Source organism: Conger conger, chromosome 4, assembly GCF_963514075.1.
Source record: "Conger conger chromosome 4, fConCon1.1, whole genome shotgun sequence".
Taxonomy (NCBI): Eukaryota; Metazoa; Chordata; class Actinopteri; order Anguilliformes; family Congridae; genus Conger; species Conger conger.
In genome coordinates, this window is record NC_083763.1 from 17457493 (window position 1) to 17467803 (window position 10311).

General features: G+C 40.0%; 1 pseudogene; it reads left to right on the forward strand.

Annotated features, from left to right (window-relative positions):
* Positions 1-1062: 1062 nt before the first annotated feature.
* Positions 1063-9923, forward strand: LOC133126077 (uncharacterized; annotated as a pseudogene).
* The last annotated feature ends 388 nt before the right edge of the window (positions 9924-10311 follow it).

Sequence of the window (10311 nt, forward strand, 5' to 3'; positions counted from 1 at the left end):
AAGGTGGGAACTGTTTTTTATATCCATGCTGAACAAATGTGTTCTTTTGAACCTGAATCCAATTTATTTCTGTAATTATGCAATTCATCAATGTCTAGCATGTGAAGCTTTTTCATTTTCACATTTTTCATGTGAGAGGTGTGCCTGGGAATGCCTACTATAGCCTTATCCCTAATCTTGTCTTCATTCTTGTAAGGTGTGGGCCCAACAATACGCCATGTTCCAGTCACACCTCTGACCTTGAGAACAGACGTGTCCACACAGAGGCAAGAAAAATTCATTAAAGGGAAGAGAGATTTGATTTCAAAAGAATTCTGTGGAGAGAATCAAGTTTTCTTCAAATGATTTACTTCATTTAATCCACCATCACTCTTTAGCTACTGAAGCATTTATGAAAGATTTGAATGCCCATATGAACTTACTGTTCAAACTCTCTGTATTTGAAATCAGCCTGTTGCCCCTATTGATATTATTCTTCTGTGAAATTGGAAAGATTTGCCATTATAAACCTATTCTTCCAAGCTTTTGCGGAAAAAGTGTCAGATCACAATATTTTGTATTGCAATGTTTTTGTTTTTGGGTGTTTCTGTGTAGCATATTTTTTCTTGAATAATAACCAAATAACCAGTACTGTAGAAATGAGTACTACTGTACTATTACTGTAACAATAACAATCATCATCATCATCATTCATCATCATCATCTTAATCAATCTTGATAACCAATGCTTGGATACAGATGCCTATTATTTTGCATATAGCATATAATGATATGACTGGTAAATGTTGATACATTTGAACAAGCAGAACTTGCCTGGAATTATAATTGTAATTTCACTCAACAGCCACCCCCCATGAGAAGTGAACAGAGATATGGAACGTGAAAATGCCTGTGTAATTTTAATTAGTCAGCTACCCTTTTAACATGTTTCTCAAGTATAAGAGGTAATAACTGTTCAAATCCCCATAGCAATGATAGGCTACAGTTGCCCAAAGTTGTGAATGGATATTAATTTTCATTTGTGAATGTAGACTGTTGGTACATTCCTGCTGACCTGGAATCATGGTTGTCCAAGTTCCCAGGAGGCTGTTACATGTCAAGGTGTGCAGAAAAGTAGTCATTATTTGGTGTAAATTAATCCAGTTGCTGTGCTGTGGTGCATTGAGTGTGATGCTACCTTGAGGCAAAGAAGTAGCAGGACATGTACATGTGAAACTATAGTGTGCTTTTCCACGTGTTTAATGTCAAAAATGTGGTCTGAATCAACTCTCAGCCCTGAATCTGGATGACTGTAAAATATTTAACATACAACATGAATAAAATAAATGTATTTGCTCACATTTATGCAAATGCAAAAAATCTCCTCTGATGCCATTATTATTGATGATGGGGAAAACGCAGTCTGTTGAATGTAGACAATGTAGACATCAGTGGTTGTAGAAGTATGTTGAAATATAGTAGTAAATTGAATAGACTGTCTCACAAACGGAACCCTTGTTCATATCTTCTATGATCTCCCAAATCGAAGCTAAGTGGGCAAATTAAGACGTTAGAGGTCTGCTTGGGTAGGGTGGGTCATCAGATCTTGGCAAACCTACAATTGTCAACAAAAACATTCTGGAAACATTGTTCATTTCATCATTTATAATCACCCTGTAAGCTATGTTGGCTTTGGTGCCTATAAAAGCCATCACTGAGATAGGGATTCATCCTCTCAATCTTTTGTTGTCAAACTTGTCTTGCAGTACACAAGGGGAGAGATTTAATCATTTTAAGTACATCCTGCCTGTATTTTAGCATTCAAAAATAAGGCACTATCTATAAAAGTTCTGCTAATTTATGGTGAACTACACAAAGTGATAAACTAAACGAGTGACTAGGTTCATATGACATGTATTTGCACAGGATTGATAATCTTTTCAAAAGCTTGAGCACTGCTGGTGCTGGCTAGTAGTCCCTTTAGTTTGTTATTTTAGTTTTTTTACTTATTTCGGGTTTTTTTGCCCAGCTACTTGGATTGGTAGCAGAGCAAACTTCCACTGGGTTGACTGGATGGTGATGATTTGATTCACCTGGAACTCAGGGTGTGGAGCGGGGGCTTTTAATCGGTAGTTGAGAGCAGCCTGGTGCATTCCCCTCTTGGCCAGGGTGTGATGATGCTATTTTCGGCTTAAGAGCGGCAGTAAAAATCTGTGCAGTGAAACCTCATAGCATAGAACAGTTAGAGGGCATTATTGGCTAGCCCTAATGATGGCCTTGGTTTTAGTTAATTTAGTGTTTAAGTACCAGCATGAAATATTCATATCCATCCATCCATCCATCCATCCATCCATTATCTTAACCCGCTTATCCTGAACAGGGTCGCAGGGGGGCTGGAGCCTATCCCAGCATACATTGGGCGAAAGGCAGGAATACACCCTGGACAGGTCGCCAGTCCATCGCAGGGCACACACACCATTCACTCACACACTCACACACTCATACCTATGGGCAATTTAGACTGTCCAATCAGCCGAACCTGTATGTCTTTGGACTGTGGGAGGAAACCGGAGAACCCGGAGGAAACCCACGCGGACACAGGGAGAACATGCAAACTCCGCACAGAGAGGCCCCGGCCGACGGGGATTCAAACCCAGGACCTCCTTGCTGTGAGGCGGCAGTGCTACCCACTGCACCATCCGTGCCACCCAATATTCATATTATTATCCATCCATCCATCCATTATCTTAACCCGCTTATCCTGAACAGGGTCGCAGGGGGCTGGAGCCTATCCCAGCATACATTGGGCGAAAGGCAGGAATACACCCTGGACAGGTCGCCAGTCCATCGCAGGGCACACACACCATTCACTCACACACTCATACCTATGGGCAATTTAGACTCTCCAATCAGCCTAACCTGCATGTCTTTGGACTGTGGGAGGAAACCGGAGTACCCGGAGGAAACCCACGCAGACACGGGGAGAACATGCAAACTCCGCACAGAGAGGCCCCAGCCCACGGGGGGTTCGAACCCAGGACCTCCTTGCTGTGAGGCGGCAGTGCTACCCACTGCACCATCCGTGCCGCCCATATTATTATTATTATTATTATTATTATTATTATTATTATTGATGATTTTATCAAAGGAAGGGGGGATAATGTTTCCTTTATTATTGAAGAGGCATGTGTTCACTATTTGACTGAAGAGGCATTTGTTAACCCTTTCAGTCCCAAAAGTGCCATATGGCACTCAAGAGTAACTACCGTTAAATTCCAAGAGTGCCATATGGCATTCTCAACCTTATGCCTTTTTAACCAATCAAAATGACTGCTATACTATTGCTTTGCAATTCTGTTTTACTGCTTGTCCAGCAAGGTACAAACCTCCATCACTGACTGAGAAATTGAAACATCCAGTGGATGTTGTTGTCTGTCTGTCTGTCGGGATTATACTGAGTAATTAATGCATTGCAGAAGAATCATGAAGAATATTCTAGGAATGATTTCATCTGGTTAATAAAAATGACACTGGGTTACTGAATGAATTAATAAAAGGGAAAACACATACAATAAAGTACAGGTCTCGCTGACAAATGCAGATATGTAAGGGAACAGTGGATATACTGTACACAGGAAAGAGCAGGGCGAAGCATCTGGGCTTTCATGGCTCATTGAATTGATGGAATACTAATAAAAGCCATATGACCACAGCATACTAAGTGTGCAATTAATATTCTAAAATATTCCTGCACAGCGTGTGCTGGGACCTGTTTAAGGCATATTCCTCACAAAGTGAAAGTGTTGTCTCTGTGACAGGAGGGATGTCCTTGTTAACCTTTATCCCCCACCTGTTTCTTTCAGACTGCTGCTGTAGTGGCAGATCGGTCAGTTTGCTCTAGGCTGTACTTAATACCTAGGGCTCTCTCTGCAGCCATTTGTCTCCTGTTTGCTATCGCCTTCAGAACTGCCAGCCAAGTCATCTGTCAGTAAATAGATATCTCATACAAAGACATGCTTTTTTCTTTTTTGGCAGGAGGGCTAACAGAGTCATTTTGAAAATAATTAGAGGCTTGGGTAATGATTAAGATCCAGACTTGACTAAACCATCAGTTTTTGTATTGATTGTACATTATATATAAGCAAAGCTTTTACTGTGAATTACATTTACACTATACTTCTAAATATATCCCAATGCTCTAAAAAGACTATAATAGCTTTTGAAATGAGTCTTACATTTAAAAAACTCACAGAATAATAGGAGACTGCTAGAATATACTACCTCATTCTATCTGAATACATTTTGAATGCCATTTTCATCTTTAATTCAATCCAGTCTTTGTTGTGCTGTCCTCACTGGACTCTGAAGGTTTTAGGCCCACACATCTATTATTTCCCCCTCTCCTGGGTGAGCACTGACAGGTAGATGAAGGAAAGAGGCCATGAATGGGGCTACAGAAAGTAATTGGCAGTTCCAGAAATGTAGCTCTACATTTAATTATTTGACAGAGAATAAAAGTAAAGCCGAAGAGTGTTATGAGGTTACGTTGTGGAATTGATTTGCATGTAATGCCAATTACTTTATTAAAGCAGGGGGTGAATAATGTGGTGCCTGTCTTATTTTAGGGTAATAAAGCTGGTTCTTAGATACATATATGCCAGATCGTTTGTACTGAGATTCAGAAAAGCTCTTCCACTTCCTCTCACTTAGCTCTCATTATCGCTGCACGATCCTGCAATATAATAAAGTTCCCAACAAGTGGAGAGGTAATTTAGCAGGAATGAATCAGAATTGTTACATACATGATCAGAGGCACTATGTCTTGATGACTCTTGATTTGCTCATTACTAAAAAAAGAACAAGTTGTACAAAAAAGTGCCTTAGGTTCTTTCAATAATTATCTCCAATAATTATCTCCAGTCAAGGTGGCTTGCAGTTCTGGACCCTTTCTCTGACCTTAGACTTTTCACAAAATCAAACACTCTGGGTGCTTCTGAGTATACTGTACACATCTTCACACTCACAGGCAGCAGTTCTGCTGAAATTACACAGAACCATGAACCACTTGCAACACCCAACTTGCAACTTGACAAACCCAGGAATGTGTTGCTAGAATAAATACATTAAACCTCACATGTGTAGCCCCCTGGTTTACAGCTATCCAGCTATGACCAGCTTGAAATACCAGCAACCAGCTGTTTCAAAACATAGCTTGAGTTGGTCAAACCATGTTGAGTATAGAGCTGTCCTAATTAGTCAACCAGCTACCAGCTGTTTCAAACCCTAGCTTGAGCTGTTTTTGCAGCAGGGCACCCTTTGATTTGTTTTCTGCAAATTATTACCTCCAGAGAAAATGGTAAAATTGAAATTAGTATTGCCATTGGTAATAGAATGCACCACAGCATTCTCAGCTATTCACTATTCATATTTGAGCTTTTTTGCACTATGTGAGTAAAACATCATTGTTATCCATTAAGCATGACTGTCGTGGGCAGCCAGTATTCTTTTGCATTCTTAACAGTCACTAGTCATTTTCTAGACATTGCTTGCACATTGCTTGCACTTACATGTTTCTGTCTGTTACACATGTTGTGAAATATGGTCTCTCATATGGGGCTACATTGCAGCTCTAAAGCCAAGTATCATAAGTGTTCTGCATGTTTTGTTGGCATGAGCTTTTTTACTATATAGCTTCAACAGCACTTTCCCTCTTCACCCCTAGCCCAAATCATTATGAAGTAACGTATACCTATCTCAACTGAGGTACATATAGTCTAATAAGTCATTCATATCTGTTCATATCATGAAGTGAGCAAATGAGATATCCAGTGAGCTACCTGTACAATAGAAGTGCCTAAAACATGAAATGTGAAAACATAAACTTTCCACTCCTCCACTCTTTTTTCTTTTTTCTCTTTTTTTGCCATTTCTGAATTTGATGAGAAGCAGTGCGAAGGGGCTTTTCTGTGGTGTTTCTGAAAAGGAGGTCACTTCAAACACTACAGGCCTCTGTGATCACTGAGAGGGGTCAGAAAAAGCTATTTGCATTTTAACAGGGCCTCTGTGTAGCGTGTTAAAGTTGCACTCCATCACTGGAGCTCCCTGAAGGGCGGACACTCTCCAATCGCTTTTGACATTCACTTAATACAGAAGCATCATGACAGAGCAAACCGCTGACTGACAAACCGGATTTACTGCACAGTGCCTGATTACATTTCTCATTTTACTACTCCACTCAGCACTAAGCAAGTCAAATCAATGTCATACTTCATCATTCGTACACAGTAAAAAAATAATTTTGCCTGAAGAACTTGTTGTAATTACTTCATTATATCTTTGGCTAATTTGTCTTACAGGATACAAATACATTTAGACATATACAATTATATGAAATGATAATCAGCACATAGCAACACAGACTGAAGTTCAGTATGAGAAGGTTGTAGAATGTTTCCATCTAGTGTAACAGATGAAAGCACGTCTGCCCATAAATTAGACTCTCAGTTAAATTTGTGTTCATTTGATGCTGTGCTAAATTTCCATATTCCTAATTCCATTGGAAATTAGATCTTTATGGCATAACCTCGTAAAAGAAGCACACACCTTTGGCTTGTAGCAATAGCTAATAGACTTTAAAGAACATATGGCTGCACAAATTAAAGCACTTCTGAAACAACGAGTGTTGTTCAACCAAATGAAGCAGACACACTGCCATTCACATTACATCACTTTACATACTTTAAAAGACTTATAATATATAATGCATATTATGTAACTAGGCGGCACGGATGGTGCAGTGGGTTTGAGTCCTGGGTTTGAATCCCTGTCGGCCGGGGCTTCTCTGTGCGGAGTTTGCATGTTCTGCCCGTGTCTGCGTGGGTTTTCTCTGGGTACTCCGGTTTCCTCCCACAGTCCAAAGACATGCAGGTTCGGCTGATTGGAGAGTCTAAATTGCCCGTAGGTATGAGTGTGTGAGTGAATGGTGTGTGTGCCCTGCGATGGACTGGCGACCTGTCCAGGGCGTATTCCTGCCTTTCGCCCAATGTATGCTGGGATAGGCTCCAGCCCCCTGCGACCCTGATCAGGATAAGCGGGTTCAGATAATGGATGGATGGATATTATGTAACTACTGTACATGGATATGCGAGAGGAAAGCACTACAGCACAATTCTCATTCATCGTTTCTTTTTTCTTTGTTCCTTTCTGCTTCTTAAAACCAAGTATACAATTTATGAAGCTAATTTGATTCTTGATGGAAAAATCATTTAAAACATTTTTTATTTAGCTTAAGTGTAACAGTTTCATAAAATTGGAAAGGTATAGGCACCCTTTAACAAGACTGGCACTTTCAGTAATGTTAAGGTATAATGTCAATGGACAGTGATTTAGTCACGTGAGGCTGGTGTCATTTATGAATGCATGTTAAAATGACAACCACTGCAATTAAAGAAACTGCACCAAATGTCTTATATTAGCATGCTATGTGAAAGATTATTGAATACACGCAGTTCATAAAAAGGATTGCATTGAAGACACTTGCACAATTATAAATGTCTCAGCATACCGTGGAGGTACTTCTGTACATCTCACCATCACTGACATTTGAAGCCTTATGGAGACATGCTTATCATTTCCTTCACAGCTTAAACCTACAGAGAACTGTCCTGCTTGCACCTTCACAAATCCCATTCACACCTGCAGAGTGCCCATGGCACCTGGGGTCACTCTCTGAAAAATGCTAATACTTCATCTTACTATGGTTCTTTGAAAGCATTTATACCATTGGACTTTGAATGTTGTTGAATTCTCCAGAATTTAGTTTGAAATGAAATCCCGGTTGGTTGAAAAGATACATTTAAAGGGAAAATGCTAAACATTTCCATGAGTTATTATCTTCAGAGATTATCCAAAAGCTGGGAAGTGATGAATTGATTAACCCCTTAAATATCGCCCCTTTTCTTTCCACAAGCTTGAAAATAACATACCTGAAATAAAATGCTACAATTCTTCAACCCTTTTGACAGGCATAATCTTCTGAAATGTAATCCTTTGGTATTTGTTTTCCAAGAGTCTGAGTTACTCTAAGTATTACTAAATCAAAGTTACAGAAGCTCTAACACAGTGGAAGTGGAAGATTTTTTTCTCAATGAAAAGATTTGAGTGGATACAGATTATTGTGACAGTGCCTGGTGTCCACATACTTTTGCCCATAATGTATTTTTTAAAAATTTGTAATTTTGGAAAATCTGAATCTGGCCATGTAAACAAAGCTTTAGGGCCTGCTTCACATGGACAGATTAAGCCTTGTAGTCTTTAGTCTGAGACTAAATTCAAATGTGAATCTAGGCTTAATCTGCATCTGTGAAGCCGGCCCCAAAAAGTTCCATCCAGTACATCAAGTTGCTCAGAGTAAAGCATTCCCTGAAAAACAAAGAATCCCTTGCAGACACACCAAGAAGGGAAAACCACCCAAGTAGGAGCAGAAATGAAAAATGACAACCTTGCACTGCTGGGAGTCAGCGAGGCAAGATGGACACAATCGGGACAGAAAAGATTGACGAGCAGTGAGATTTTGCTCTATTCAGGTCATGAAGAAGATGATGCCCCACACACAGAAGGTGTAGCGCTTAGGCTATCAAGATCTGCACAGAGGGCGCTGATAGGATGGGAGAACCATGGATCAAGAATCATCACAGCTGCATTCAGAATAAAGAAGAAGATCAGAATGAAGGTAATCCAATGCTATGCACCAACAAATGATAGTGAAGATGAAGTGAAAGATGAGTTCTATGACAGACTTCAGAACATTTTAGACAAGTACTCAGAGAAAGATGTCACCATCCTCATGGGAGATTTTAACGCAAAGGTTGGAAGAAACAACATCCGATATGAAGAAGTGATGGGATAACATGGGCTTGGAGAAATTAGTGAGAATGGAGAGAAGTGGCACATGGATATCACCAGATAATGTTACAGAAAATCAAATAGATCACATCTGTTTCAAAGATGTGAGAGTAAAAAGGGGAGCAGATGTAACATCAAACCACCATTTGCTAACTCCTAGACTGAAGCTTAACTGAAGCTTACAAAAAAACAGATAGAGACAACAGGAAACAGACAAAAGTACAACGTGAGTCTACTGAGGGATACAAGTAGTACAGATTGAATCTCTCCAACAAATTTGAAGTTCTGCAGGAACTGTTTGACGACGAGACCACCATTGACAGCCAGTGGCAAAATATTAAACATCAACATACCAAGAAGTTGTTGGCTATAGGAAATTTTTAAAAAAGGAATGGATATCCATCAAAACTCAGAGAAAGATTAAAGTAAGGAAAGAGGAAAGCAGCAGTGACAAACAGCCGTACAAGAGCATTGAAAGCAAGAAGAGTATACTAATGCCAACAGAGAAGTGAGGAAAAGTATCAAAGAGGACAAGCTGAAATACATAGACAGCCTAGCAGAAGAAGCAGAGGAAGCAGCAGGCAGTGGAAACATTAAGCAATTATTCGATACCACCAGAAAGATGTCAGGCAAGTACAGCAATCCACAAAGACCAGTGTAAAATTAAGAAGGAAACATCATTATGACTAAAGAAGGCCAACTCAATAGATGGGCTGAACACTTTGGGGAGCTGCTCAAACAAGACATACACCGCCAAACTCCCATATATTAAAGCAGCAGAAACTGATCACCCCATCAGCTGCGACAGACCCAGTAGAGAGGAGATAAGAAAGGCTTTACAGAAGCTAAAGAATGGGAAGGCAACAGGACCAGATAACATCCCGGCAGAAGCACACTTGGACACCACAGTGGAGCTGCTGTACCCACTCTTCGGAAAGATCAGGTTCGAAGAATAAGTGCCATCAGAGTGGAAAGAGGGCTTTATCATCAAGCTCCCTAAGAAAGGAGACCTTCCTCAAATGACTTTTTGTGCAATATAATTATTTCTTCTAATTGAAGACATTCAGTGTTGAGAACTTGTGCATCTTAAACTCCAGGAAAAACCCAGGATGGATTATCTCCATCTGTAGAACTGGTGTCCTATTCAGTAGTGACGTTTGATCGATGTGACTGGTGTCCTATTCAGTAGATGACGTTTGATCAATGTGACTGGTTCAGCTGTCAGTAAGGAGATGTACTGCCTGTCATGTTCATATCCTCTTGTGTAAATGGACACATAATTTGCAGAGTGACAAACGTTAATGACAGCGATAATCCATTAAATCTCTTCAACATGTCTGTTTTTGCCCTTTCTACCAGGATACCAGTTTATTCTGCTTATTCTGGTAGATTTAGTAATGCACTCTAGTCTAATTTGTCAGCTTTATC